The following is a 25,650-nucleotide window of genomic DNA, read 5'->3' as shown; positions in this document are numbered from 1 at the left end:
CATAGTTTTGCCGGGTTATGAAAGTGGTTATCAACCTAGCCTTACCTTTTTCCAGATGTTGTGGTATGTTAGGATGTTTATCTCAGTTTTGAGCTTTTGTTTGTTGGATGGGTTTTGAAATTCGGGGCGGAGGTGGTCTCAAGTTTCATTTGCAAAGGCCTAGGAATCCCTTGACCGGTGTTGGTGGGATACACTATAACAACCCTAGTTAAAAAAACTAATGTAAAAATATAAAAGGCCATGGTGATGGGAGACATATTCCAAGCTGAATGGTGGTGGAAACATCCTAGTGGGTGTTGATTCGGTTTATTATGGCTAAGAAAATTGGCAAAGGCAATGGCTAAGGCATTAAAGAGGCAAAAAGGTAGTTTGGAAAATTTATTTATGAATAATGGAAATTAGGAAAAAAGGAAGGTGAAAGGTCATAGGTTGCATGTGAGGAGGGAATTGAAGGAAAATAATGAAAAATGAAGAAAATAGTGGCCTCATTAATAAAAAGGCTGATGAGCATTAGTGGGAAAAACTTAGAAAGTTTAGTGTTGGAGCTCTCTCTCATTATTCTATCCCTCTCACACTCTTGGAGACTTAGAGTTTCCTTGGAGCACTCTTGTAGGGTGTGGCCTACTTGGATTGTTGGAGCAAGAAGGAAAAGAAAGAGCAGGAAAATGCAAGAGGGCATCAGGATTAGCAACTACATCATATTTTCTTGTAGGTACCAAGTTGCATGTATGTTTCCTTCACAAGTTTTGGCATGCATGGTATATTCATTTGGTTTCTTGGTTGTGATTTGTCATTGGCATGGAGGATTTCTTGGACTGACAATGGATTGTCGGGCCTTGCCATTTCCTGGATAGCCTTGCCATTTTATGCATCAGACAGCGCAGCAGCAGATGCAGACACCTCTAGAACAGGATGTTGTACTCGACCGGAATCAGAAGAGGAGGACAATGTGATTGGAGAAGAAAATAATTTCTTTACGCCCGATGACATGCCAATTTACATCACTGAAGATGAGGAGTATTTCGAGAATTCAGCTGAACAAAGGGATGAGAATTTTATTTTGGCAAATGAGTCAGTGCTTGAGTAAGAGTCCAATGATTACCAAAGAGGATACATGAATGCTTTGTTAACTCAGCAGCGGCAATATTCACTTCGAAACAGAGATGTGCCTGTAAATCCAATTCAGAAAAGGAAGGAGGCAGCAGCCTCAAAGAATGATCCTCCTAATGTGCAGAAAAAGGGAAAAGAGACAGCTGATCCTAGCAGCAGCAAATCGACATCAGCAAGTGAAAGACCAAATCAGCCCAATGTGTCAAAGGAGAAAGCGGAAAAGAAAGATGTTCCAACAAAAGAGGTAGATAAAGTTTCAGTGTTTAACTTAGAAAATGAAATTGCTAAGTTGAAAATATCCATTCCTTTGACCGAGCTGATGAAGAACAGTAATTATAAAAGTCAGGTGTCTAAAATTTTGAGCTTAGATCCATCATTAGACATGGTAAATGTGGAGGATGACAGTCCCGAATTGATCTTTGGGCCAGCATTGGAAGGTCAGTCCCAAGATAGTGATGTTGCTCCTTTATATATCAGTCTCAGGGTACATGACTTTGTTTTACATAATGCTATGTTTGATTCTGGAGCTTCTCATAATCTTATGCCGAAAGCTATCATGGAGAAATTGGGATTGGACATCACTAGAAAATACCATGACCTTTACTCTTTTGATTCCGGTAGAGTAAGGTGCATCGGGCTTATCAAAGATTTGGTGGTCAGTTTGGATCAGATTCCGGCTAAAAATGTTTTGATGGATGTGGTGGTGGCGGATATACCTCCTAGATTTGGCATGCTTCTTTCTAGATCTTGGGGAGCAAAGATTAAAGGGACAATGCAACTTGATTTCTCCTATGCTACGATTCCCGTGTTTGGCCAGATGAGGAAATTATACCGAGAGCAGAAAATGAAGTACATGATTACTAGCAAGGAGAAACCGGTAAATCATCCAATCAACTATGTACATATTGATCTAGAGTCATTTGTTTTATATTAAGATAGTTTTAATGATGTAAATAGTCAACTAGTGGAAGTAGAAGACATTCCTGAGATTACTGAAAATTTTAGAGAAGTTTTGAAACAAGAACGGCAAAGACTAGATGGCACTGCTGGAAACTCACCAGTCCGACAGCAACAACATATTGATGAACAACAAGGTAAAGAAAAAGAGTTTCAGCATTTGGAAGAGGATGAAACAAGCCTATAGAGTATGGACTTTGACGGTGCTGTAGGAAGAGAAGGTGTTGGCATTGGTATATGGATATGCAGTCCGGTTTTCAACCCAAACAAAGCGCCTAGCAATGTAAGGGTCTGCTCTTATAAATTAGCTTTTGACTGTTCAAACAATGAGGCTGAATATGAAGCCTTTATTACTGTTTTGAAAGTGCTTAGAAAATTGAATGCTAAGAGGATTTTAGTGTATGGTGACTTCGAGTTAGTCATCAAGCAGGTGAAAGGCGAATATCAAGCAAAGCATCCTCGAATGCAGGCCTACCGCAATGTGGTGTTGGATATCTTGAAGGTATTTTCTGATAACACTATCACTTGTGTGCCCCGTGCTCAAAATATCATTGCAGACTCACTTGCAACAGCAGCAAGCAATTTGAAGATTCCTATGAACTCAAATAACAAGTTTGAGATTCACGTGAAACATCGCCCAGTTGTCCCCGACAATCAAAGGTATTGGCAAGTGTTCCAAGATGATGATGAGATCGATGAATTTCTACAAAATAAAGGTAAGTTCAAGGACATTTCTATTGATATCGAATATGATGATGATGATGAGAATATGGAAGTCAATCAGATGGAAGTGTTGCAGCTCAAAGATAACATCATTCCAAAAGGTTTAATACCTTTAGAGGAGCTCTTCGATCAGGATGAAGTGGCGAGAAAACCAACCTTGCTGCCAACCGAAAAAGGAGTTGAGGAAGTGAACATTGGATCAGCTGAAAATCCCAAGATGGTGAAATTATCAAAGGCATTGCCCCCACAGGTGAGAGCAAAATATATCAGTTTGTTATCCTCTTTTACTGATGTATTCACTTGGGATTATTCAGATATGAAGGCATATGAAACAAGCATAATACAATATGTAATCCCGATCAAGCCAAATCAAAAGCCTTTTTGCCAAAAGCTAAGAAGAATTAATCCAAAGCTGCTACCCTCAATCGAAAAAGAGGTGAACAGGTTGTATAAAGCTGGTATCATAGTCCCTATCCAATTTTCAGATTGGATATCAAGCTTGGTTCTCGTCTGTAAGAAAACAAGTGAGATCCAGTTATGCATTGATTTTAGAAATCTGAACAAAGTCTCCTTGAAAGACAATTATCCATTTCCCAAGATGGATCACATACTTCAGCTAGTAGTTGGACGATCGTGACAAGACAGTGTTCACCACTCCGTGGGGAACTTTTCATTATGGAAAGATGCCATTTGGATTGAAAAATGCTGGTGCAACCTTTCAGTGGGCGATGGATATAGCGTTCGCCAATGAAAAAGATGTTTTCTAGTTGTTTATCTTGATGACTTAACAGTTTTCTCCAATACAGATGAAGAGCACCTCTATCATTTGAAGATTGTCTTTCAATGGTGTAGGAAGTATGGCATCTCGCTCAATCCAAAGAAAAGCTTGTTTTCCATGGATGAAGGCAAGCTTCTCGGGCATATAATCTCAAAGGAGGGCATCCGAATTGATCCAGCTCGAGTGGAGGCAATTCAAAAGATTGATCTCCCACGAAGTAAGAAAGAAATCCAATCCTTCAACGGTAAGATGAATTTCCTACGTCGCTTTGTTCCCAATCTTGTAGAACGCTTAAGAGAGATCACAAACATGCTGAAAAGGGATAATGCCGTAAAGTGGACCGAGGAAGCAGTTAAGTCTTTTAATTTGGTGAAATTGGCTCTTTCTTCAGCTCTGGTTTTGATCAGCCCAGACTATACTCAGGATTTTATTTTGTTTTCCTTTGCCTCGGATCATACTATGGCAACGGTCTTGATGCAGAAGAGAGACCAGCTCGAAAAACCAATTGCATTCTTCAACAGAACTATAAGGGATGTGGCATTAAAGTATAATATTATTGATAAACAGGCCCTTACATTGGTAAAAGCATTGAAATATTTTCGGGTTTATATTTTGCATTCTCACATCCTTGCCTATGTTCCTAATGCTGTTGTCAAAGATGTCCTAGTGCAAACAAATCCATAGGGAAGGAGAGGCAAATGGATCGCTGCTTTGCTGGAATATGATGTAGAAATCAAACCGACAAAGCTCATTAAAGGACAGGGGTTGGAAAAACTTATGGCTGAGTCAAATCTGCACGCCTTGGACATCAATCTCATTGCTGCTATGTCTAAGGAAGATGAAGAAAATGTGCCCACTCAGGTATCAAAAATTTTCCTCTTTTCTCCTTGGTATTTCGACATAGTTTATGTGCTTCAAAATCTGTCATCACCTCCCGGAATGGCCAAGAACAAAAGTAGGACATTGAATTTGAAGGCTGCTAAGTTTTGTATTTTTAATTCTGCACTTTATTGGAAAGATCCCAGTGGTGTTTTGTTGAATTGTTTGGTGGAAGAAGAAGCGAAGCAGGTTATGGAGGATTTCCATAAAGGAGATTGCAGGGGTCACCTTTTTTGGAAAAAAACGGCCAACAAGATTTTGAGAGCCGTATTTTATTGGCCAACACTTTTCGCTGATGTGTATAAGACTGTCAAAAGCTGTCATGAGTGTCAGATTTTTGAAGGAAGACAGAAATTACAGCCTTTGCCACCTAAGCCTGTTGAGGTAAGCGCCCCTTTTCAGCAATGGGGTTTGGATTTCATTGGTGAGATCCATCCTCCTTCTTCAGCTCATCACAGGTGGATCCTCACGGCGATTGATTATTTCATGAAATGGATCGAAGCAATTCCCACCAGGCAAGCTACGGATGTGGTAATAATTTCATTCCTTGAGAATAACATTTTGTCTCGTTTTGGTTGCCTGAATAAGTTAATCACTGATAACGCAACAGCTTTCAAATCAAAAAGGATGGTTGAGTTTTGTCATAAGTATCACATCACTTTGGGACACTCAACTGCTTATCATCCACAAGGCAATGGATTGGCGGAGTCTTCCAACAAATCTTTGGTTAACATCATTAAAAAGTTGTTGGAAATAAATAAGAAAGGTTGGCATAAGAAATTAGTTAATGCACTTTTGGCAGACCGAGTGAGTCAGAAGAAATCCATTGGTATGTCCCCTTTTGAGTTAGTTTATGTAGTTGACACAATGTTCTCTACCTCTCGCGTAGCTCCAGTAGTCAAATTTCTTCAAGAAGCTGACAGTGAAGAAGATCATATGCAAAGAAGACTAAATCAAATGATTCATCTGCATCAAACGAGAGAAGAGGTTTTCCAAAATGCATTCAAGCTGCAGGAGAGAATTAAGAAAATCTATGACAGAAAAGGAAAGGCGGACAAATTCCAGTTGGAAGAAGTAGTGCTGAAATGGGATGCAAGGAATGAGGAAAAGGGTAAGCACGGTAAGTTCGAAAATCTCTGGAAAGGTCCCTTCAAAATTGCTACATATCGAGGTCAGAATGCTTTTCTTCTGAAGGAGATGAATGGGGAAGACTGTCCAGGAGGGCCGGTCAATGGTCGGCTGCTCAAGCGGTACCATTTCTGAGATGTTTTCTGCTGTTTACATTGTCACTGTATATACCATTTTATTTCAGTTTCATTGCAAGAGTGTGCTGTGATCTCTTCTTCAGTTTGGGGCCCGAAGTGAAGGCTATAATTCTGAAGAAGGATTTCAGTTTTGGTTTGAGTTTGTCGAGTCATTTTAATTTCAAAATTGAGTCAGTTTGAGTCAAATTTCAGTCAATAAATGAGTCAAAAGTCTTGTGTCAGTTTGTTAAGTTATCGACTCCATAGCCCAATGGACGAAGGCACTGCCTACTCTCCCAGAAATCTATAGTTCTTGGCACCTCCAAGGAGCTACCATCCCCATTGGAGCCACTGTTAGAGTCGGTCTATTCAGCCCTCCGTCAGAGATCAAAACCTCTTTTGTTGCATTTCATTTTAGGTGTCTCATTCAGCTCGATCATCTGCATTCCATTAGGAGCATCAATTTTCTGATGGAAGGGTCTTGTCTCCATACTTCCCTCGTGTCATGTACCTACTGGTTCATGTCTGATCATCAAAGTTCATCAAATCAATTTTACAGTCATTATGGATGGTCTTTTGGTCAGCCAAGAGTCATTTCAGTCATTAGGTCTAGGGTTTCACAAATTTTGTTTTCAAAGTGTCCAATAATGCCAGCAGGCACATGAGGATGTCCCTAATAAGTTTTCATTCCACAATCTTCATTATCAATAATGCTTTAAAATGATTCTTCTCCAAAACTCTGTTTTGAAGAAGAAATCATTAAATTTAGTTTTTGTAATAAATATGTAATTTTTAAGGTTTTTCAAAGTTCTACAGTTCTTCAGTGCAACCCTGGTCATCCTTTGCTGAAATCCAAGGCCATCATCCTTGCAAACAATTTCCAATAGTTTCATCATTTCAGTCAAAAGTCAAAGGAAACAACAAAAAACAGAGTTTGTATTAAAAAGTGAAAAGTGCCAAAGTGAAAACATTAGAAAGTGGGTTATTGAGATCAAAAATATAAGTCCAATGGTTATACAAGATATTTTGCTGTCCAAACAATTCATTTGCACACAAGGAGACAGCAAGAAGCTGAGTCAAATCGTGGAGGAGCGGAAATGTCTGTTTGAGGCCAGGACTGTGTGTTGGAATGTTGCACGGGGCATTGGGAGGTAGTCGCGGTGCATTGGAAGGTAGTCACGGCGCACCGGGAGATCGCGGCGCACAACGCCACTGGTCACTGTGCAAATTATAACCTGTGCAACGCACATAAGGGTCGCGGCACACTGGGTTGCGTGCGCTGCACATAGATCCAACAAGTAGTTTTCACACTTCCTTTGAAGAAATTTCATTGCCTTCGGTCCCATTTGCCCCGAGTAAGTCCAGTTCACCTTGCAATTGTTATTGAATGGTGTTTGGTGTGGTTTCAAAGTTTTTGTTGGAGAATTTGAATGTTGTAATTGAAACCCTATCCTCTCATGAAAAAACTTCTCTTAAGGTTTAAATTTGAGTATTAAAAATTGCCTTTGGTGCTGCAATACTCTAAACCCTGTTTCCCTTTCCCATCATTGTAATATCATCATCATTTCAATCCCCTATTCCCCCATTTATTCCTATCCCTATCCCTAAACCCTACAATATCCCATCCCTATCACTTCCATGTCATTTGCAAAGAATCTCCAAACCCCATATTCCTAACACACAGTCAACTGATTGTTATTGTATTTTAATTTCAATTGACAAACTCCACCTTTCCCATTGTTTCATATTCCTCACAGTCCCTCATCTCCCTTTGGCACATTTGGCATTGAAAACAAAACACTCATTTATCATTTTCAAACCAAACCAAACACATACTTGACATACACCCTGGCAGCACCATGACAGACACTGATTCATCATATGAGCAAGACAGTGATTCTACCATAGAGCTTCATGCACCTAGGAGGCCTCGTAAGGGTGGCAGACATGTACGAGAAGATCCCACCTCATTGACTCAATTGTAGGCCTGCCCACTTGCCATGGCATGTTTCCAACAACAGTCATGCTTTCAGTATTGTGAAATGATTTCTCAGATTCAGTATCATCAGGAGTTGGCTCAGTTGTTTGTTTTACATTTGCATGATGGTCAGGTAACTCTTGCTGGTGTAAATTTCACCTTGAAACCAGAAACCATTTCTAAAGCAACAGGAATACCGAATGTAGGTGAGGAGTGGAACAAAAGACAACAGGTAGACAAAGTACATTATGAACAATATATCAGGCCTAGCTATGTGAGACTGCTCAGCAGGGTGTTTCCATTCCGGTTTTTGAGAGAATCCTATGCACCGTTGATGAGACTCGTTATCAAATACTTCAGTTGTGAGGGCCGCTTCTCACACCTCTATGCATACCATATCAGATTATTGATGCATTTCATGAGAGTGAAAATGATGAACATTCCATATTTCATGTGCCAAAACATCGAGAGAATGACTACTCTTGTAGAGAAGAAGACTCCTGAACAGCGGTACAACAACATTTACCATTATGCGCTCATCAAGATCATTGTTGTACATCAGCTTGGCTTACAGGGTATCACATGGGAAGACTTCATTTCCCGTGAGTTCTTCACAGCTTCCGCAGCTCATCAGGAGGTTATCCATGATGCGGGTGAACCTTCACATCAGTATGGAGGTCAGGAGGCAGAGACTACTCGTGTGCCGACATATGTCACCTATCAGAGAGGCATGAGAGGATTGTTTGCAGCAGCCCGATGAGTATTATCTCCACCTGGGGTGGAAGGGGTCTCGTTGCTGTCATCAGCAGCACAAGTAGATGTACAGGACAAAGGCAAGGAGCCTATACAGGATGAGGGCCCTTTAGGAGGCCAAGGCACTGATTTCATACTCATCGATGATGATGTGAGCTCTCCTAGCTCAAAGATGAGGGATATTATTCTGGAGCAGAAGGCCGAGATAGATGCATTGACTGACAAGTTCCAAAAATCTCAATGGATCATAAACTATTTGGAGCAGCGAAACAAACAACTGGAGGATCAGCATACAGTCATGGAGTTACAAAACATTCGGCAAAACCGCCAAGCTGCCCAAAGGAGGAGGATAGAGTTCAGTTCATTAGAGTAGGAGATAGAGGTTGATCGAGATACTTGGCTTGAGAGGGTCAATATTCATCTTGAGAAGCTATTGGTGAAGGAAAAAAAAGACAAGGACATGCTCAGGCACATGAAAAATCATTATTGGGCATGAAATCATGTTTGCAAAGCAAGGATCAAAATCCTGAAGGCGAGACTAAGGAGAGCAATAAAACGACGCAAAAGGCATGATAGGCTCCAAATCTTGGCCAAAGATTCTTTGGCTGAGCATGATACTCAATGATAGAACTTCAGTCCAAATTTCAGCAAATTTGGAGAAAATGTTGTCAATTTTGAATTTTTTGGCTTCAAAACAGGGTTTTCTGCCCAAAGCGTAGCGCCGCTTGGTGCGCGCTTATAATTGGGAGATCCTCTGGAGGAAAACTTTGAATTTTTGGATTTTTTATGAAGAGTTATGCATGCTCATGGATTACCTAAGAATTTCATCAAGTTTTGGGTTTCCTAAAGGGTCAAAAACACCCTAAAAATCACCTTTCTGCCACCTTTTGCACTCACAGGAAGCAGCCTTGGGAGACTGGAGTTTTGGAGGGGCAAATGACAACCAAATCCTAAAATGCCACTTGGGTTGGAAAGTAGACAGGCAGCACTTTCGAACGAACTATCATGGGCTCAATTTGGACTTCGGGAAGGGCCCCAAAAGCAGATCCAAATTTGTGCTACGCATAGAGATTTTGGGCACGGCGCATAGAGAATTTTGGCCTATTTTTCACTCTTTAGATCAAAATTTCGGCCAGTTTTGACTAGTTTCACTTTTTGATGTTACTCTTGATGTAATTTCATGACCATGATGTAATTTTGGAACATTTTTACTTGTTTTAGTATATTCATTCACCAAAAGGTGAAATGTGAGTGAATGAATCAGTTTCCTAGCATATAGAGGCAAGTTGTTTCAGTTGCCTATTTTTCAGTTCCTTGTTTAGATATGGTTGAAACAGCTCCTAGAATGATGAGCTTGACCCCTAGAGGCAAGGGAAGGAGTTAAGCTTGTCTATATTATGTAATTTCTTAGTCATTTTCAAGGTTGGACACTTAGGATTTCTTGGCACTCCATTGTACATTTGATTTCTGCATTTTTGGCAAAGGAAAGACCCGGGTTTGCAACACTTTTTGGGATCCCTATGGCTCTGTGTTTTGATGGTGTTTTTCTCTATGTAATTTGTAAGTTTCACTGATATTTGTGTATGCCATTTCCTTTCTATTTTTCTTCTGAAATTAAACAAATGAGTGACAAAGGTAGAATTCATTAGATTGATGTGCTCTTCCTTTAAGTTCTATTTAATTTTCAATGTTTTCTTCAGTTTGAGGAGGATTCTTGATACCCTCTTGCCCTCTTCAGCTTCTCACCGGTCTGAACTCTCCGCCTTTACAAATCAAAGCATCTAAACAATTGCCTTTCTTGCCCCAATCAGAACTCTCCAAAACTGGCCTTCATCCCCGGATCCAAAATTGCCTTTCCCTTGATTCCAACAAAACCCCCAAAAAAAAAATCAAATCAAATCCTTGCATTACATACTTAGCCTAAAATTAGAAGATATTTCAGTCATCTCAAGCCCCATCGATTATCTTTTGCTGAGATTGACCCAGAGAGAGCCCTCTCCTTTCCTCGTAGGGCTAGCTACGAGGCTGAGCGTGGTTTGATGTTGGCCCTGGATCATACCTTTTCAGCCTCAGGTAAATCTAGGCTCTAACAGGTTGAGTTACTAATCCTGGAAGCCTTGGTTGGAAAAACGCTTTGGAATCCTGACGACAGCTGTGGGTTGAGTTACTAGACTAGGGAGTCGGGTTGGAACAAACAGTCTAGAGCCATGGAAGGTTGGGATAGAGACTGAGCTGATGTTGGATTTCTGATGTCTGACCATGATGTCGAATCATTGTTTGATGGGTTGAGGTGGATAGCCTCTGGAAGCCTTGGATGAGTTTTGATTGATGTGTTCGATGAGATCCCACATTCATTCTTGGAATATGGCATGAGGGCGAATAAATGAAGAGAGATTTGGCTCAACCATTTTACGGTTGGGTGGAACGTGGAAGTCCCATCCTGGATTTGGATTTTGCATCATTAATGAACGGTGATTTCTCCTTGTATCTCTATGAGCATTATGATGGATTATATGTGGTTTGTATGGCTGTGATTTCATTGGTATTTATGTCCCTATTATGTTAATTATGTATGTATTTTATGACAGGAGATATGTATGGATCTCATCATGTTCTTACTTTTGAATGATAAATTTATCTATGACCTAATGGATGAAATGGAATCTAATGTGATAAGGAGACAATGCTTCATAGCGAATCATAGATAAGTATGAGACCCTTTCCTAGGTCTGTTATTAACACCTGTAGGTTGCATATTTACTAAGAGTTTGACAAAATGTCTCTCGTGATTAGGCTTGGTTAGGTCAAGCCCTTGATCAATTTTTATGTTAGAGGCTTTGTCGTGGTGTCATTTATTGTCTTGGAAAGTCTCATCAAGTTTTTGGCATTGGTTTGGAGACTAGCCTTAAATAGTGGCTTAATTCTCGCAGTCTCTGGCACATAACTGGTTGATAGAGACTACAACCTCTCCCTTGCAGGCACTATGGGAGCAACTATAGGCTTACAGCTGCATGCATGCCTCGTAATGGGAGCGAATCTGGGTTTAATTCTTGTAAATGTTAGGTTAGCTTAGGTATTGGGCACCTGGAGTGGTGGATTAGCTCCTGGGGTCCTGAAGCAGTTGAGGGAGGTCTGTGTGTTGTGTTTCTGTCGATTCCATTTCCTAAAGGTTACCTAGGAGCTTGAATCATATCATAGTAGCCTCTCGTCACATGTTTACCCCAGCTGCCTAGTTGCTTGGGTAGATGTGGGGGGGGGTGTTACAGAGTGGTATCAGAGCATGGTTACACTCTCCTTTGGACGTGTATGCTTTCATGTTGGTTTCATATATGTCTCTTATGCATGTAGTCCATGTGCTTGTTTTATTTTCATGGTGTTGATAATGGTTGTAGGGATTTCACCATGTGAAGGATGAAGGTGTCGTCATGGAGTATGTCTTCATGTGTGTATGGTTGATTATGCATTGTTATGCATGTCAGTGATCACATATTATCAAGTGCACGTGATGTGGTTGTTGTTGTCATGCATGAGGTAATGGTTTGTGTAGTTGATATGGTCATTCATTGATGAATGGACTCTAGCTAGAATGATGTATATATGGTTTTGTATTCATGTGCTATACGTCTATATGCAGTTGTTATGCATGTATGGTCTTGGTTAAAGTTATGCATGAAATGTAGGTCAAACATACCTTGTGAAGTCATGGTATGCAATTTAGGTCATCATGATGCTATTGGTTGTTATGATGCTAATGCATTGCTCGAGATAGAGTAGGAGATGAAAATCATCATATTGAGGTTGCATCATTAAAATTTGGGAGAAGAGCAAATCATTATACATGTCTTGAATGTTTGGAATAAAGGTATGTAAGTTAAGGAATGTTATATGCAGTAGGTTATATACATTAGGTTATGTACATGTCTTTTGATGTTATGTATATATACATGATAGATGTTAGTGATTATTCTAGTTATATGCACATGAGTTGGATAGTCAAGAATGAGAGTAACGTGTGGTTGTAAGCATTTCTATTATTGGTTAGGTTAGATAACTTGATGATTATGTTATATGATGTGTTGTTGATGAGCATGTTATATGTTATGTTATTGTTTTCTTAGGTTAGCTAACTTGATGATTAGGGTTTTTTCATTGAGATCTTGATGTCGTAATTTGGATTGGTCATATGCATGATGGTTATGTTCATTGCATTGAAGATCATGATGTTAAATGCATTGTGTTAACCTGGTTTGACCTATGGATATGGTTATGGTTGCGATATTCAGGTATGATATGACATATTTGTGATATGACGTCGTACTAATCTAGATTGATCATACATATGTGATTGTTATGCATGAACGACAAATTTTTATGAGCTTATGATGTGAACATGTTAGCTAGTTGTTTTTAAGGATATCATGATTTATGTTTGAGTTGATATGTGGTGAAGTTGTATCATGCTAACCTAGATTGATTGTGTAGACAAGATAGCCTCCCCTGATATACAATAAGCTACAAGTTTTCTTATGTTGTATATTTGGTGGTTGATTGTTTGATTATGACACCTATCTGGTGTTTGTGTTTGGTTCCTAGTTGATTTATTTAACATGGTATGTTTGCAAGTTGGTTGAATTTTTGATGAATTTCATAATATGAGTATGTGTTCCAACGGTCTTTCTTTAAGATGGTTTTACTAACACATATGTGTTGAGGAAGTTGATATGTACTTGAGTGTAGTAACTTATAGTTGTAGCATTATGTCCAATGACTATGAGTTGACTATGGATTATGACATGATTATTTGTAAGAGTTGATTTCAAATTGATAGATATGATTGTCTTGTTATTTGGAACATGTGGTTGACATGTGTGAGCAGTTTCAAGAAACGTGCTTGGTATTAGCGTGACGTGGTAATAATTTATGTGTTTATATAACTAACAGTTGGGTGATGTGACAATATATAGTAAGACTCAATTGCAGCAGGGCAAAGGTAAAATTAAGGAATCAAGTAAGAATTCCTTTGGCTATGTTTGGAAACCCTAATTCCAAACGAACAAGTACTTTGCATACAAGGAGTCTTTTTAAGCTTGATTTTGTTTGACATTATGTGGATATGTGCTAGATTCATGAAAATGTACTTGATAGGTATATTAGCTAGTCTTTAATTACAAGTTGATCTGTCAAAGGATTAGAGTCCTTCGAGAGATGTCATGGATGTGTTCAGTTACAAGCAATGTGCTTGGCACAACAAGATGAGGTAACGAGTGTATTGTTATGTTTATGCACTGACAGTTATGTGTTTATGGAAATGTGATGCAGGGAGTTGCATGGCTAGAGAGGTTGCCATGAAATCTTAAAGGAGGCACTCGTTGAGTTTCCTTGGGAACCATGGGGATTGAATCATGGTGTTTGTTGCTAGTCTTGTGCTTTTGTTATTTTGGTTTTTTGTCATGCTTGATTGTGGTTTTGATTGTGCCTTGTGCATGACCATGCCACTAGGGTTGTGGTGTAAATTATTGGTTTCATGGTTTCCTTGTTGGTTGTTTCTTGTCCTGCCTTTTATGTTTTGAGTCTTGGGAATTGGTTGGGAAAGAGGAAAGTTGATGGAGATAAGGGGGAATTGTGTGGTACCCGACAGGTAATGCAAGACAAGGATAAGGCTCTATGCATGAGTAAGCACAATGGAAGGTAAGACTATGATGGTCGGTTGGACTGGTTGGTCCATTGTGGTAAATGGATGATGGTAGTACAAACATGGGAAAGGTAATGAAGAAAAGGTAAAGTAAATGGATTAGAGGTGTCAGATGCATTGGTTATGTTGGGATTGTTGTTTTCAATAATGCACATCTATTTCATGAATAAAGGAAGTTCTTTTAACCTTGACCTTATAATATTTGGCAATTTTGTTGTGATCATGATTATGTTGATGTTTATATATGCATACATGTAGGCATGTATGTATGTCATGTCTGAAAGGGTGATCATGAATCATGATTATTTTATGATAATGTTTATATGTACATATGTATGTATGTCATGGGGGCTTCACTAGGGGAGCAATACCATACCACGTGGGTTCATATTGTGGGATATATATTGAGGAAAAGATGACATAATATAATGAGCATATATTTCGGGGTAAAGGGTTTTTATATTAGCAAGTATAAAAAATGGAGCTCAAAATTAGTGGAAAAATATAAAGGAGTATACAAAATGTTAATGGAAAAATGGATACCTACAATATCTAGTGAAATTAGGGGCTTTTAAATTGGGAAGGTGTATTGGGTTCATATTGGTAGGGGGTTAAATAATGTGATTTTTAGAGGTATTTTCCAATATGTAGTCAAATTAGGGGTATTGTTTAGTATGCCATGAACGCACGTGATATGTCAGAGGTTCATTGAGTCAAGCCCCTGTGATGTACGTATGGAATTGACTGATGAGATCATTATTATTTTAGGATGTATGTATGTGTACATGTATTTATGTCACTGTCTGACAGGGTCATCATGAATCATTCTTGTGGAGCAATGATTTCTTACGCAGGAAAATGGCATGAAGAGGTTCATGTTCTATGAGGAATCAAGTGGGAAGAGTAGTCATGACAAAGATATGAGGTCAACATGATGTGAATAATAATTTATATTTGTTATCGGGAAAACTAGTGTCCATTCAGAGTTGCTAATCCCACTAAGACGGGTAGCTATCTTAGAGACAAACAAACTAAATTTACTTGTGTTTTCCTTTATGAGAGATAGATGAGAGAGAAGCAGAGAGTACCAACCTCAGTCTTTTGCTAGTCTCTTTGCTCGTTTCCTCTCTCCCTTGATAGAGCTTTCGCCACTCCTTTCTCACTTTTCCCACTTCAAAGAACACCTATAGAGTCAAGGCAGCAAAATACCATCAAAGCATAGAGATATATAACCATAAACAATGTACGATCAGATATACATTAACCATATAAATGCATATACAAATACAAGATTCAGAGATATACAAGAATATGGAGGAAAACTCAAATAACTTTATTGATAGAAGTAGTAGAAGAGAGGATTACAACCAAGCTGTCTGATCCAGTATCATCCTCCCAACATGAAAGCCCTCTTCACCTCATATAAAGCAAGATCACCCACAATGTCTTCAAAGAGAAACTAACAGCACTTCCTTGCAAATTACAAAATTTTAGCCTTTGGATCTTTAGGATGAGGGATCCATATATAGATGTTTACAGGAGAGTGAGTCAGCTTCTGGGATTTTGATTAGTGTCATTTCACTGATAGTTCTTGGTTCCACTTGGAGATTTTAGATCTCTTACTCATCCCTGGGCCAATTCAGAGAGGAAAGTGTCATATGAGCAATTTCTATAAGATTCTCTGGGTTTCCACCTAGCAAACTGGTTCTGCCATCTATCTGCTCTAGCTCATCGCACCCTACAGAAGGGCTTTCAAGTATGCATCGCACCCCCTGTGTGTAATAGGTGAGATGCATCGCACTCTATGCATGGAGCAGTCTGTATGGTCCAGTTTTGACCAGTTCTGAGTAGTTTTTCAGGAAGAACTTCTGGGAGATGATGTAATCAGCTGACCTTGTTCCTTTAGGGTATGAAACAACACTTTTAGGGGTTTAGAAGCCCTTGGTTTATGGAAATATGTGATTGGGGTTGCAGTGACCAAATATGTCTATAACAGTTGCCCCCTAAAGCATGAGGTCATAAATCTTTCGATGTCGGGTGAAATGCTTTATAATGAGGATCCGAGGTTTTTCGAACTAGAAGGTGACCTATAATAAGATACAATACAATACATTATCTTCATAATATTTTCATGATCTAGCTGAGGAGGGAAATCCCATGCTCATCTTTATAAATTCATTTTCATGTACATAAGACAAACAATCGTCTGTGTGGTAGACTGATGATTCTGGTAAAGCCATCATCCCTTAGTTTGGATGATTATCTGTGCAACAATGATGTACATTTGATGTCTTTATTTTCCTGAATATATCGCAGCCCAGATGGATGAAACTAGATCTGGGGTCTTCAAACTCGTTCAATATTCGCCCGAAGTACAAGTTGACCCATGTGAGAAGATGTTCTAATGTCGAACATGGAAAGACATCGCCTGATTACCAGCCAATGATGTAAGCTGTTAACAGGCGCGAGAGGAATCACCGATAATGATAATGACCCTCAAGGTACTGCAGTACAATTCACGTGGTGTGAATACATGAGTTGATGTCAAACACCACGTAAAATCTTTCATTCGAAGGCCATTGATGTAAACCTGTCACCGAAAGTGAGAAACTTGCCATTGAGGCATGTGAGCTTCAAAGTACTGAAAGGGTTGTTCCTAAGTCAACTTCTTGGATAATGAGATGATGTTGACAAGAAGTGACCCGTCGTACGAGGGCCTTAATGAATCCCACATCTACGACACAGAACATAGCAAATGATTTTGTGGAGGTGAAAACGATCTAATGATATAAGGTTCAGGGTGGCGGTCATGAAAAATGGAGAGTGAAGGTATTGCAGCGGATGAGGCGTTAGCTAGGTTGGTGAATTCTCTGAGCGACTTCTCTTGAACATACCGGGACACTAAAATGGATTGGTAGCGTTAACCCCAAGGTGGATGGTACGGTGGACCAATGGTGATATGACCGGTGAATGGAATAACCCAACCCGACTCAATCATGGTGACGGAGTGAAAGTGTCATGTTCAAGAGAGACCTGCTACCAATGAAGCTATTCAAGTTTTCTTCCCTTTTTCCCCAATCATTGCTGACCAGTACCTCTTTATTTTTTTCAAGCTTGAGGAGGATAACATATGCTTGTTCTATAATTTTCCCTACGGGTAAACCTATCGCTATGTTTTAACGAGCTTAGCAACAGTGAAACTCGCTCTTGTCTGCATGGACAAGTTTGTCGTTATTGTTTTAACAAGTTTAACGACAAAGATAACTTAGTCCTTTTCAGTTTTAGAGAGTCTAAAAGGGATGGAAAGGCAACTCCAGTAGTCCTCTTTTGTAATGTAATCCCTTAAGTCTGAAAAAGTGTAAAATAATACGAAAGGGATGACTTTTCGATAGTTTTAACGAGCCAAACAACACAAGTGCTCGATCTTTTTGTGTAATGATCCCTCAGGTCCAAAAAGAATAAAATCTAAAGGAGGGATGGAACTTCTGATCATTTTAACGAGCTGGAGAGGCCAACTACTTGGCAATATTTTCATATTTTACGAGTCAGATGAAAAGAGCTTAAAGAAGACTTGTTTTTTGAGGAACGAGTGATGTTTTTGGATAGCAATTGGTTCCAGGTAAGGTTTGGAACTTTTCAATCATGGAAGTGTAAAGAAGGTGGCTAATAGAATCACTTGTCACAGCTGTTCCTCAAAAGGGTAAACAATCAAATGGAGGCGTATGATCAGCTAAAAAAGAGTGGAGGTGATGGTAAGAACACGACCAAGTTTCAAAAGCTGATAATTATGCGATCACAAAGATTATTTACTGAAGGTGGGTTCATTTTTTAATGAGCTTAAACTTTGGGGGAACATTTTCTCATCACTAGGTTTATTTTTTAACGAGATTGAACTTCACGTAAAACTGCTTGTGCCAGTCGTATAATAAGGATGTCTCATCAGTGGGTTCATTTTTTAGGGAGCTTGCCCCATGCGTAACTTTTCTCCTGAGCCTTTCGTTATGCAAGCTAGGAATGACCAACCTATGAGTTTAAAGGGTTAAGAGCCTACAAACTAAGAAAATAAATGGTCACTTTTCACTTGCATGCAAAAATGTTTGCATGCCCTCAGGTATAAAGTAGAGTTTCCAGGTCACCATATGGAAGTTCTCGCATTAGCAAGATTGTTCCATCCACGTTGCAGACAAAACACTTCCTTGGCGATGTCCATCAAAATGGACAAAGGTGACTGTTGTCAGTGCCAATCACATAACCTTTGACGGGGGAATCCTTTTCCAGTTTGATCCATTTTCCTAAATAGACAGGATTGTCAAACTAGTCATATTCCTACGCAGAAACCTACCTTATATCCAGGGTTTTCCTGCTGAAGTGGACCAGAGCACATGCCTCCTGGGTTTTAGTCACAATCACCGAATCACTCACGCTCATTAGGTGGACGGATTGGAGATTGATGAGACATTCCTTATGCAAAAAGACCAGTTAGGGATGGCCTTTGACTAGTAGCTGTGTTTGAACCTGGGAACAAAAGCTGGTCTACGAGCTTGACCATTTTGCCTTCATGCGGAAAACACATCACTCAGGAAAAGTGAGGAAATGATGGCTCCCATGCTATAAATGTAGTCACGCCCAAGGAGTAGATTGTAATCTAGAGGTCCTTGCGCTACCATCACATTTAGATGAATGGTTTTCCTTTTCAAAGTTATAGGAAAATTTGTAAGGATCCCTAACGGTCGACTAGTTCCTTTGTTGAAGCCTGTCAGATTTCGAATCTCAGGCAGAAGCCATGGTGAACCAAGCTCTTTCCAAGCAGTTGAGGAAAGGATACTCACAAAAGCCCCTTCATCTATGATAGTACCAACCATGATCATTCTGTAAGCTTGTACTATGATCCGAAATGGTACATTAGATGGTAGGCGGGGTCTCCCTAATAGATTCCAATCGAAGGAAATGACTAGATTGCTTGGAGGTGGGACCGAATAAACGGACGGATAAATCTCTGACGAACTTCCTTCCTACGGTAATGGAATGGGTAGATTGCCCCCATGTTCATCAGATTCTGTGTTTACCAAAAGAATTTGAACGATGTCGTTCTCATTCTTTTTGGTGATAGCATAATCTGAAGGTGGACCTTCTGAAGACAAGATTGGGTCGACTGCCGTCTCGACCTATTGAATTTGGTTCGGTGTGGACTCAGAGGGTATATCTTCAACGATAGGTGCTTCGACTGAAAGCAATGGTGTGTCAGTCGAATTTTCAACTAGCGATGGACTCGGCAAGAGTTTCTTGTATCCAGGAGGAAGCTACTGCGGTGATGCAGAACGGTTATCCAAGACTCTTTTAACTTCATCTAGGAAAGGACAATGGTGGAGGACATGATCGCCTTCACACAGTCTACACGGAAATTTAGATCTTCCTTTCTTTCCATTGGATTCGTTTTCACTAGTCGATGGTGTGTTCTCAACATGATCGTCAGAGGTTGAAGACACCGGATTGTGCAAGCGGGGAGACCAGTCCCTTAGGATCCATGGGATGCGGGGACAATCTCGATGATAGTGGTCTCCCTTGAAAATGACACATGGAGATTTAGGTTTGGAAGGTGCAGTGTGTGGTGTTAGCCTCCTGTTGCAACAGGGTATCATCTTTCATGATTGACATTTTTACATGCCAAATATGTCATACTTGGCAAGCTGCAGTGTTCCATATTTCCAGAAGATACCATGAGAGTGTGCTAGTCCAAATGCTACTGCTGAGATTCCATTTTGAGGAGTTGTCCCAGTTTTGAAGAATTTTCATTTAAGGGAGGTCCAAACAGTCTAATCTTGGTCTCCCTAGGTTTCAATTTCCTGTTGTAGAATATAGAGAATGCATCTGTCCAAACAGTTTAACCTTGGCAGCTTTTGTAGATAGGTAGAGAATCAAAGGGACCCAACTATTTAATCTGGGCCCTGGCAGAAATAAGTGTAGATTTAGATAGGAAAAATTCAAAAGAAAAAATTGTAATTTTGGGTCTGCAAGTCTAAGTGCACCCAAATCAGAAAAGAAGAAAAAATGTTAGGAAAGTAGGATGGGTAGGTAGCTGTGGTTGCAAAAAGTTGATTCATGATCAATTTTGTGTTTCAAACTGTGTTTTATCTTTACAGATCACATTGCAGGAAGTTTTCATTCAGAAAGAGATCAAAGCTGGACATCACTAACTTCCCCTTCTTCTAATTCCCCAAGTCCCTTACTAACTCCCCAAAGTGGTCAAGATCTGCTTGATTCCTCTTAGCTTCATCATCATCCATATCAGTCACCTTGGTGAAGATCTCCTTCACTCAAGGATCTCAGTTCCTTTCAAGTTATTTTCCCCAAAATTTAGCCTAAGGTCCCCGACCTTAGCGCTTGCTGGTCACCTTCATATTAACTATTAACAGTATTATATAACTCCCTATCAGTTTTCCCATTCCCCTACTAAAGCTATCTACATATAACTCCCCTATGTAAATATCCCCTCCCTGGCAATATAGACATATTTTTTCTAAGTCTGGGGAAAAATAGTCCATCTGGGGCTGTTTTTAGCCCATCGGAGTCATAACAGGGATTAATCTGACACCTAGCCAGATTAATAACCTCCCCCCTAGCTCAAAAACCCATATTTTTCCCCTTACCCTAAGTCCCGAGCGCAAAAAACATACTCCTCCTGTTTATAACCCCCATAACCCATATAAACCATAGTTTAAAACCCTCGCGCGCATTATTAAAAAAGGAATATTCTTTGAATATTCCCCCGCCGTATTACCTTCGCCACCAGCCGTCCGTTTCTCCGCCCCGCAGATCAACGACTGGCGGGCCGTCCCATCCCCGAGCTGCTCGAGTTTTAGCGTCCGGGAGATGGGCGGTATTGCCGCTATACTCTCGCCACGCGTCAGCTCCTGGGTTGTGGCGGAGGCCCCCCTCACGAAACCGCTCTCCCCCAAAGGTGGTGCGCCACAATACCACTTACCGCCTCCTGCCCGGTGACGTCACCGCATACGTCACTCCCTGCACAGTCACCGCATACATCACCCCCTGCACAGTCACCGCACACGTCACCCCCTGCACAGTCACTGCATACGTCACCCCCCTCTGCCCAGTCACATGTCCAGTCATCTGCTTGCGTGGCCACCTGCCACATGTCATGCCACGTCACCATCCGTACATGATGATGTCATGCTGACATCATCCTACCACGTCATCATGCTGATGTCACCCGCCGTACAACGTCACATCATGCTGACGTCATGCTAACGCCATCAGCATCTTTTTTTGGCGCGAAGGAGCAAAAGTCGCACTTCGGAGCCCCGGAATCCAATTCTGAGGCAGTTTTTGATGAGCAAATCGCTCATCGTAGGATTTTTTAGGCCGAAATGGAGAATCTTCAGGGAATCTTTCCATCATACGGCCCGAGGAAGCCCAAAAAGGCGCAAAAATGACATGTTTTCTTCGCAGAGCATACTGAAAGGATCATAAGACAATTCCAGAGGGTACAGAGACCGAACAGCAGCCATCAATGCGTGATTAGACCCGCAGCACATCAGAATATCTGTCCAGATTTTGTCAAAGAGTATCAGAAGAAAGAAAAGACGCTCAAGAGTATCAGCAAAGATTTTTTAGGGGCTCGAAGCACCTGTACATTAATAAAGCCCCCAGAAAGTCAAATCAGGCATCATCAGCCCATCCTTACCTTCAAATCACAATTAAGGCATTCAAAGCCACAAGATAGCAAAGAAGAAGAAGCCCATGCACATTTATTTCAGAAGCACCTGCACCAAGCCACCAAGGACTACATAAGTTATTCAATTTTGATACAGCCGCCCTAGCGCAGCCTGAGATATTTTCATGCATTTATTTCAGATAGGAGTAGGTAAATTAATTATGCTTTATGACCTAATTAGGTCAAGATGTAATAAAGAACTCTGTAGATAGTTTTGCCCTATATATACCACCCTCTGCATAGTTTTAAGGGTTGGTCGATTGAGAATTTTCACTAGAGACTCGCACTGTATACCTCACTATTTCTATAATCAAAGATTGCAGAAAGCCTGGATAACAGACTGTCTGTTGTAAATGAAAGTTTTGGAGATATGAAGATGGAATTCTTGTGCTGCAGCCTGAAGCAATAAGTGCATCTTACCTCTGTTTATTGTTATCACTATCTAAATAGCAGAAAGAAAGAATAGCCTAGAATTAGTTTAAATACTCTCTATGCTCAATTTCTGCTATTTCTTTATGTTTTCCTCTGATTGAATTGGTTATGAATATGAATTCCTTCTGGCTCATGTTTACCCCAATTCACCTGTGTTTGCCAATTATCTAGGGATTCTTAACTGCCCCTAGATAGCGCCTGTCATTTTCCCTTGTTAAGCATAATTGAGAGATTCTTAACTGCCTCTCATTACTTAGCATTTCTCTCCATCCCTTAAACCTGGAACATTGTTTCATGCTCAGCTATCTTGCTCCATTTTCCCTCACTGTTATTAAGGAAAAGCACCAACAGTTTTCATCCTTGACTCCATGCCCAATGGTTTGAAACTTCCAGACTATGCCTTGCCTCTCTGTCTGAAAACATCAATTTTCCCACCAAAAACAAAACAAAAACCCTCTGAACTCGAGACCTAGCCTAAAATCCCTTTAAAACAAAGCTAAATCTAAAAGAGAGAGCCCTCTCTGATTGCAGGTTGGCTAGAACCTGCAGTCCAAAGTTGGTCTGTGGTTACCTCGGCCGTATCCTTTCCGGAGCTTAAGGACAACCTGAGTGATAACATAATGGCGACTCCACTGGGGAATCTAATCCTCAGAAAGTTTTATTGATTAAGTTGGAAAGCTCCACTGGGAACTTCCTCAGATAGTTTCACGAAGAAGGTAAGAAAGCTCTGCTGAGACCATAAATCAAACTTTCCAATTGTTGTTTATCTCTTAAAACTACAGATGAAGCCTGAATGTCAGCCAGGAAGCCTTTGAGACTGTTTTTTTCTTTGCATTAACAGGAGTAAATAAATGCTGCTTCAGTCAATCTTCATGCTAGTTTTAAGTTACAAACAAGCTGTCCCATATTTTAATTAGTCCCTTGTCGATTACAAAAACATTCCCAGGAAAAATACCCAAAAAACAATTCGGAAGCTGGCTCCCAAGAAAAATCCACGATATACAAGGTCAAATCTAGACCCCAACCCTCCAGCTGTTTTTGAAAACCCTAATATAATCCCGAAAATTCTTAGGAAGCAAGAAGGATAGGAAAATTTTGATGATTTGAGCCCTGAAACAACTTACCCTAGCTGTTTTCCGACTCCTGTCAAGGTCTTGTTCCGTTCAACCCCTATTTCCATCAGTTCATCATCTACATCCCGTAGTACTCCTTCCACTCCTTCATTCACTGCACATACTGACACCACTGTTGTTTCCAGCGTTCCAGTTACTCCTGTGATCCCCGTCACTCCAGTTGTTCCACTTATCCCTGTTGTTCCACTTATACCTGCCAATATGGCTAATAGATATGCACCCCTGCAATTACCTGCTAATGTTGGGGCTTTACCTCAAGAGTACTAATCTAAAATCACATATTTTGACAGCACCGGTCCTTTCACAGCCATTCAGCATACCAAAAAGATGCAAGACTATTTTGAAAACTATGAGATAGACGATGATAGTGTCAGGATGAGAATTTTTGTTCAGAGTTTGACAGGTGATGTAAGAACTTGGTTCAGATCACTTGCTGCAAATTCTATAACCACCCCAGATGAGCTTTATCAATCCTTTACCAACAAATGGGAGAAAAAGAAAGACCCCTTGCACATACTAGCTGAATATGATACGATCAAACGAGGTCCTCAAGAGACTGTTTTGGAGTACTGTGCAAGATTCAATAATGTATATAACGCAATACCACAAAACTTAAGGCCTCCACCTGATCTGGCCTTGTACAAATTTCCCGATGGATTCGACCCGGATATGGCATACCAGTTAAAAGAAAGAGCTCCTCAAACCCTTGCAGACATGAAAAATTTTACTGTCAGCGTAGAAGCCAATTTAATTGCCAAAAGAAACCGAGCTAGAATGGAAAGAAGAACCACCTTTAAAGAAGAACCCTCAGCCCTAGACCAGAAGCTTGATGCTATTATCAATGGCCTGCAAAGGCTAGGAGAAAGAGTAGAAAATGTTGAGAGAAAAGCATCATGGGAAGGACAACAGTCTAATACCATAAGGAACCCAAATTTTAGAAAAACATAGAACACAAACGATGGTAGGCCTAACCAAGACCATGATATAAGACCCCCTTTCCAAGATAATTATGTTGAAGGATCTACTTCTAGTGAACCCATAGAGGACAATCACATGAACTTAACGGATCTAAAGGGCGAGCATCAAACTGTCCTGTCCCAAGAAGACCAAAATGAACCCGATCACAATCAGTTTCAGACCAAGTCTGGCGAGTCTTTTGATTTTAAACAAGGTTATGATACCACTGTGTACAAAGTACACAAACAATATAAGCTGAGAACTAGGACCATTGACATTTCCGAACCTAGTAAAACAAAGGATAGCAAACGGCCCAACAAGATCAAAGGAAAGGCTATCACAACAGAACCAGCTGATATACCTGTTCCAAACCCGCATCAAATGACTGTAGAAGACATAACAGATTCGCAGCCTTCGGTTGAGCAGCCTTTGCCACCCCATTCCTCAAAAGAAAATTCAAGCAGTAGCCCAAAAAGCACTCCTGAAACTGTACAACCGCAAGCAAAAACTTCCCATAACACTGATAAACAAGAGCAGATCGCTGAGAATTCAAGGGAAACAGAAAAAACTGCCATTGTCAACACCAAGACTCCACTGGAAAAGCCATTTAACTTAGAGGCAGAGATAGGAAAACTCAAGATAGCCATTCCTCTTTCAGAATTGGCTAAACACGATGTATATAGGCAGCAAATTCAAAAGTCACTTCAAATTCCAGAAAGCAAGGATGATGTAAATGTTTTAGACGATACCCCAGAGCTGCTATTTAGCCTAGAAGTTAACGGAAGATCAACACATGGACCTATCCCACCCTTTTATGTCAGTTTGCATATACATGACAAAGTTTTGCACAATGCTACGTTTGACTCAGGGGCATCACACAATCTTATGCCCAAAGCAGTTATGGAAAAACTAAATCTTGATGTTACAAGACCTTACAAAGATCTGTACTCATTTAACTCAAGTCAAGTGAAATGTTTAGGCCTCATCAAAGACTTGTGTGTCTCCTTAGTCCAATATCCCAACAAGACTATCCTCATGGATGTAGTGGTGGCTGACATTCCAACAAAGTATGGTATGCTCCTCTCAAGATCATGGGGAGCAAAGTTACAAGGATCCCTTCAATTAGACCTTTCGTACGCCACTATTTCAGTCTTTGGGCAACCAAAGAGACTGTACAGAGAAACGCTGATGAAATATGTGGTGAGTAGTGAGAGAAGGCCTGAAAATTTTCCCATTTACTCAATCCACTCTTATATGGATTCATTTATTTTGTTTAATCATG

Source organism: Pinus tabuliformis, chromosome 7 (genome assembly GCF_031772625.1).
Source record: "Pinus tabuliformis cultivar Carrire ecotype Pingquan chromosome 7, CPIR1, whole genome shotgun sequence".
NCBI classification, from domain to species: domain Eukaryota; kingdom Viridiplantae; phylum Streptophyta; class Pinopsida; order Pinales; family Pinaceae; genus Pinus; species Pinus tabuliformis.
The sequence above is the reverse complement of the archived record's forward strand: the minus strand, read 5'-3'. Positions refer to the sequence as shown.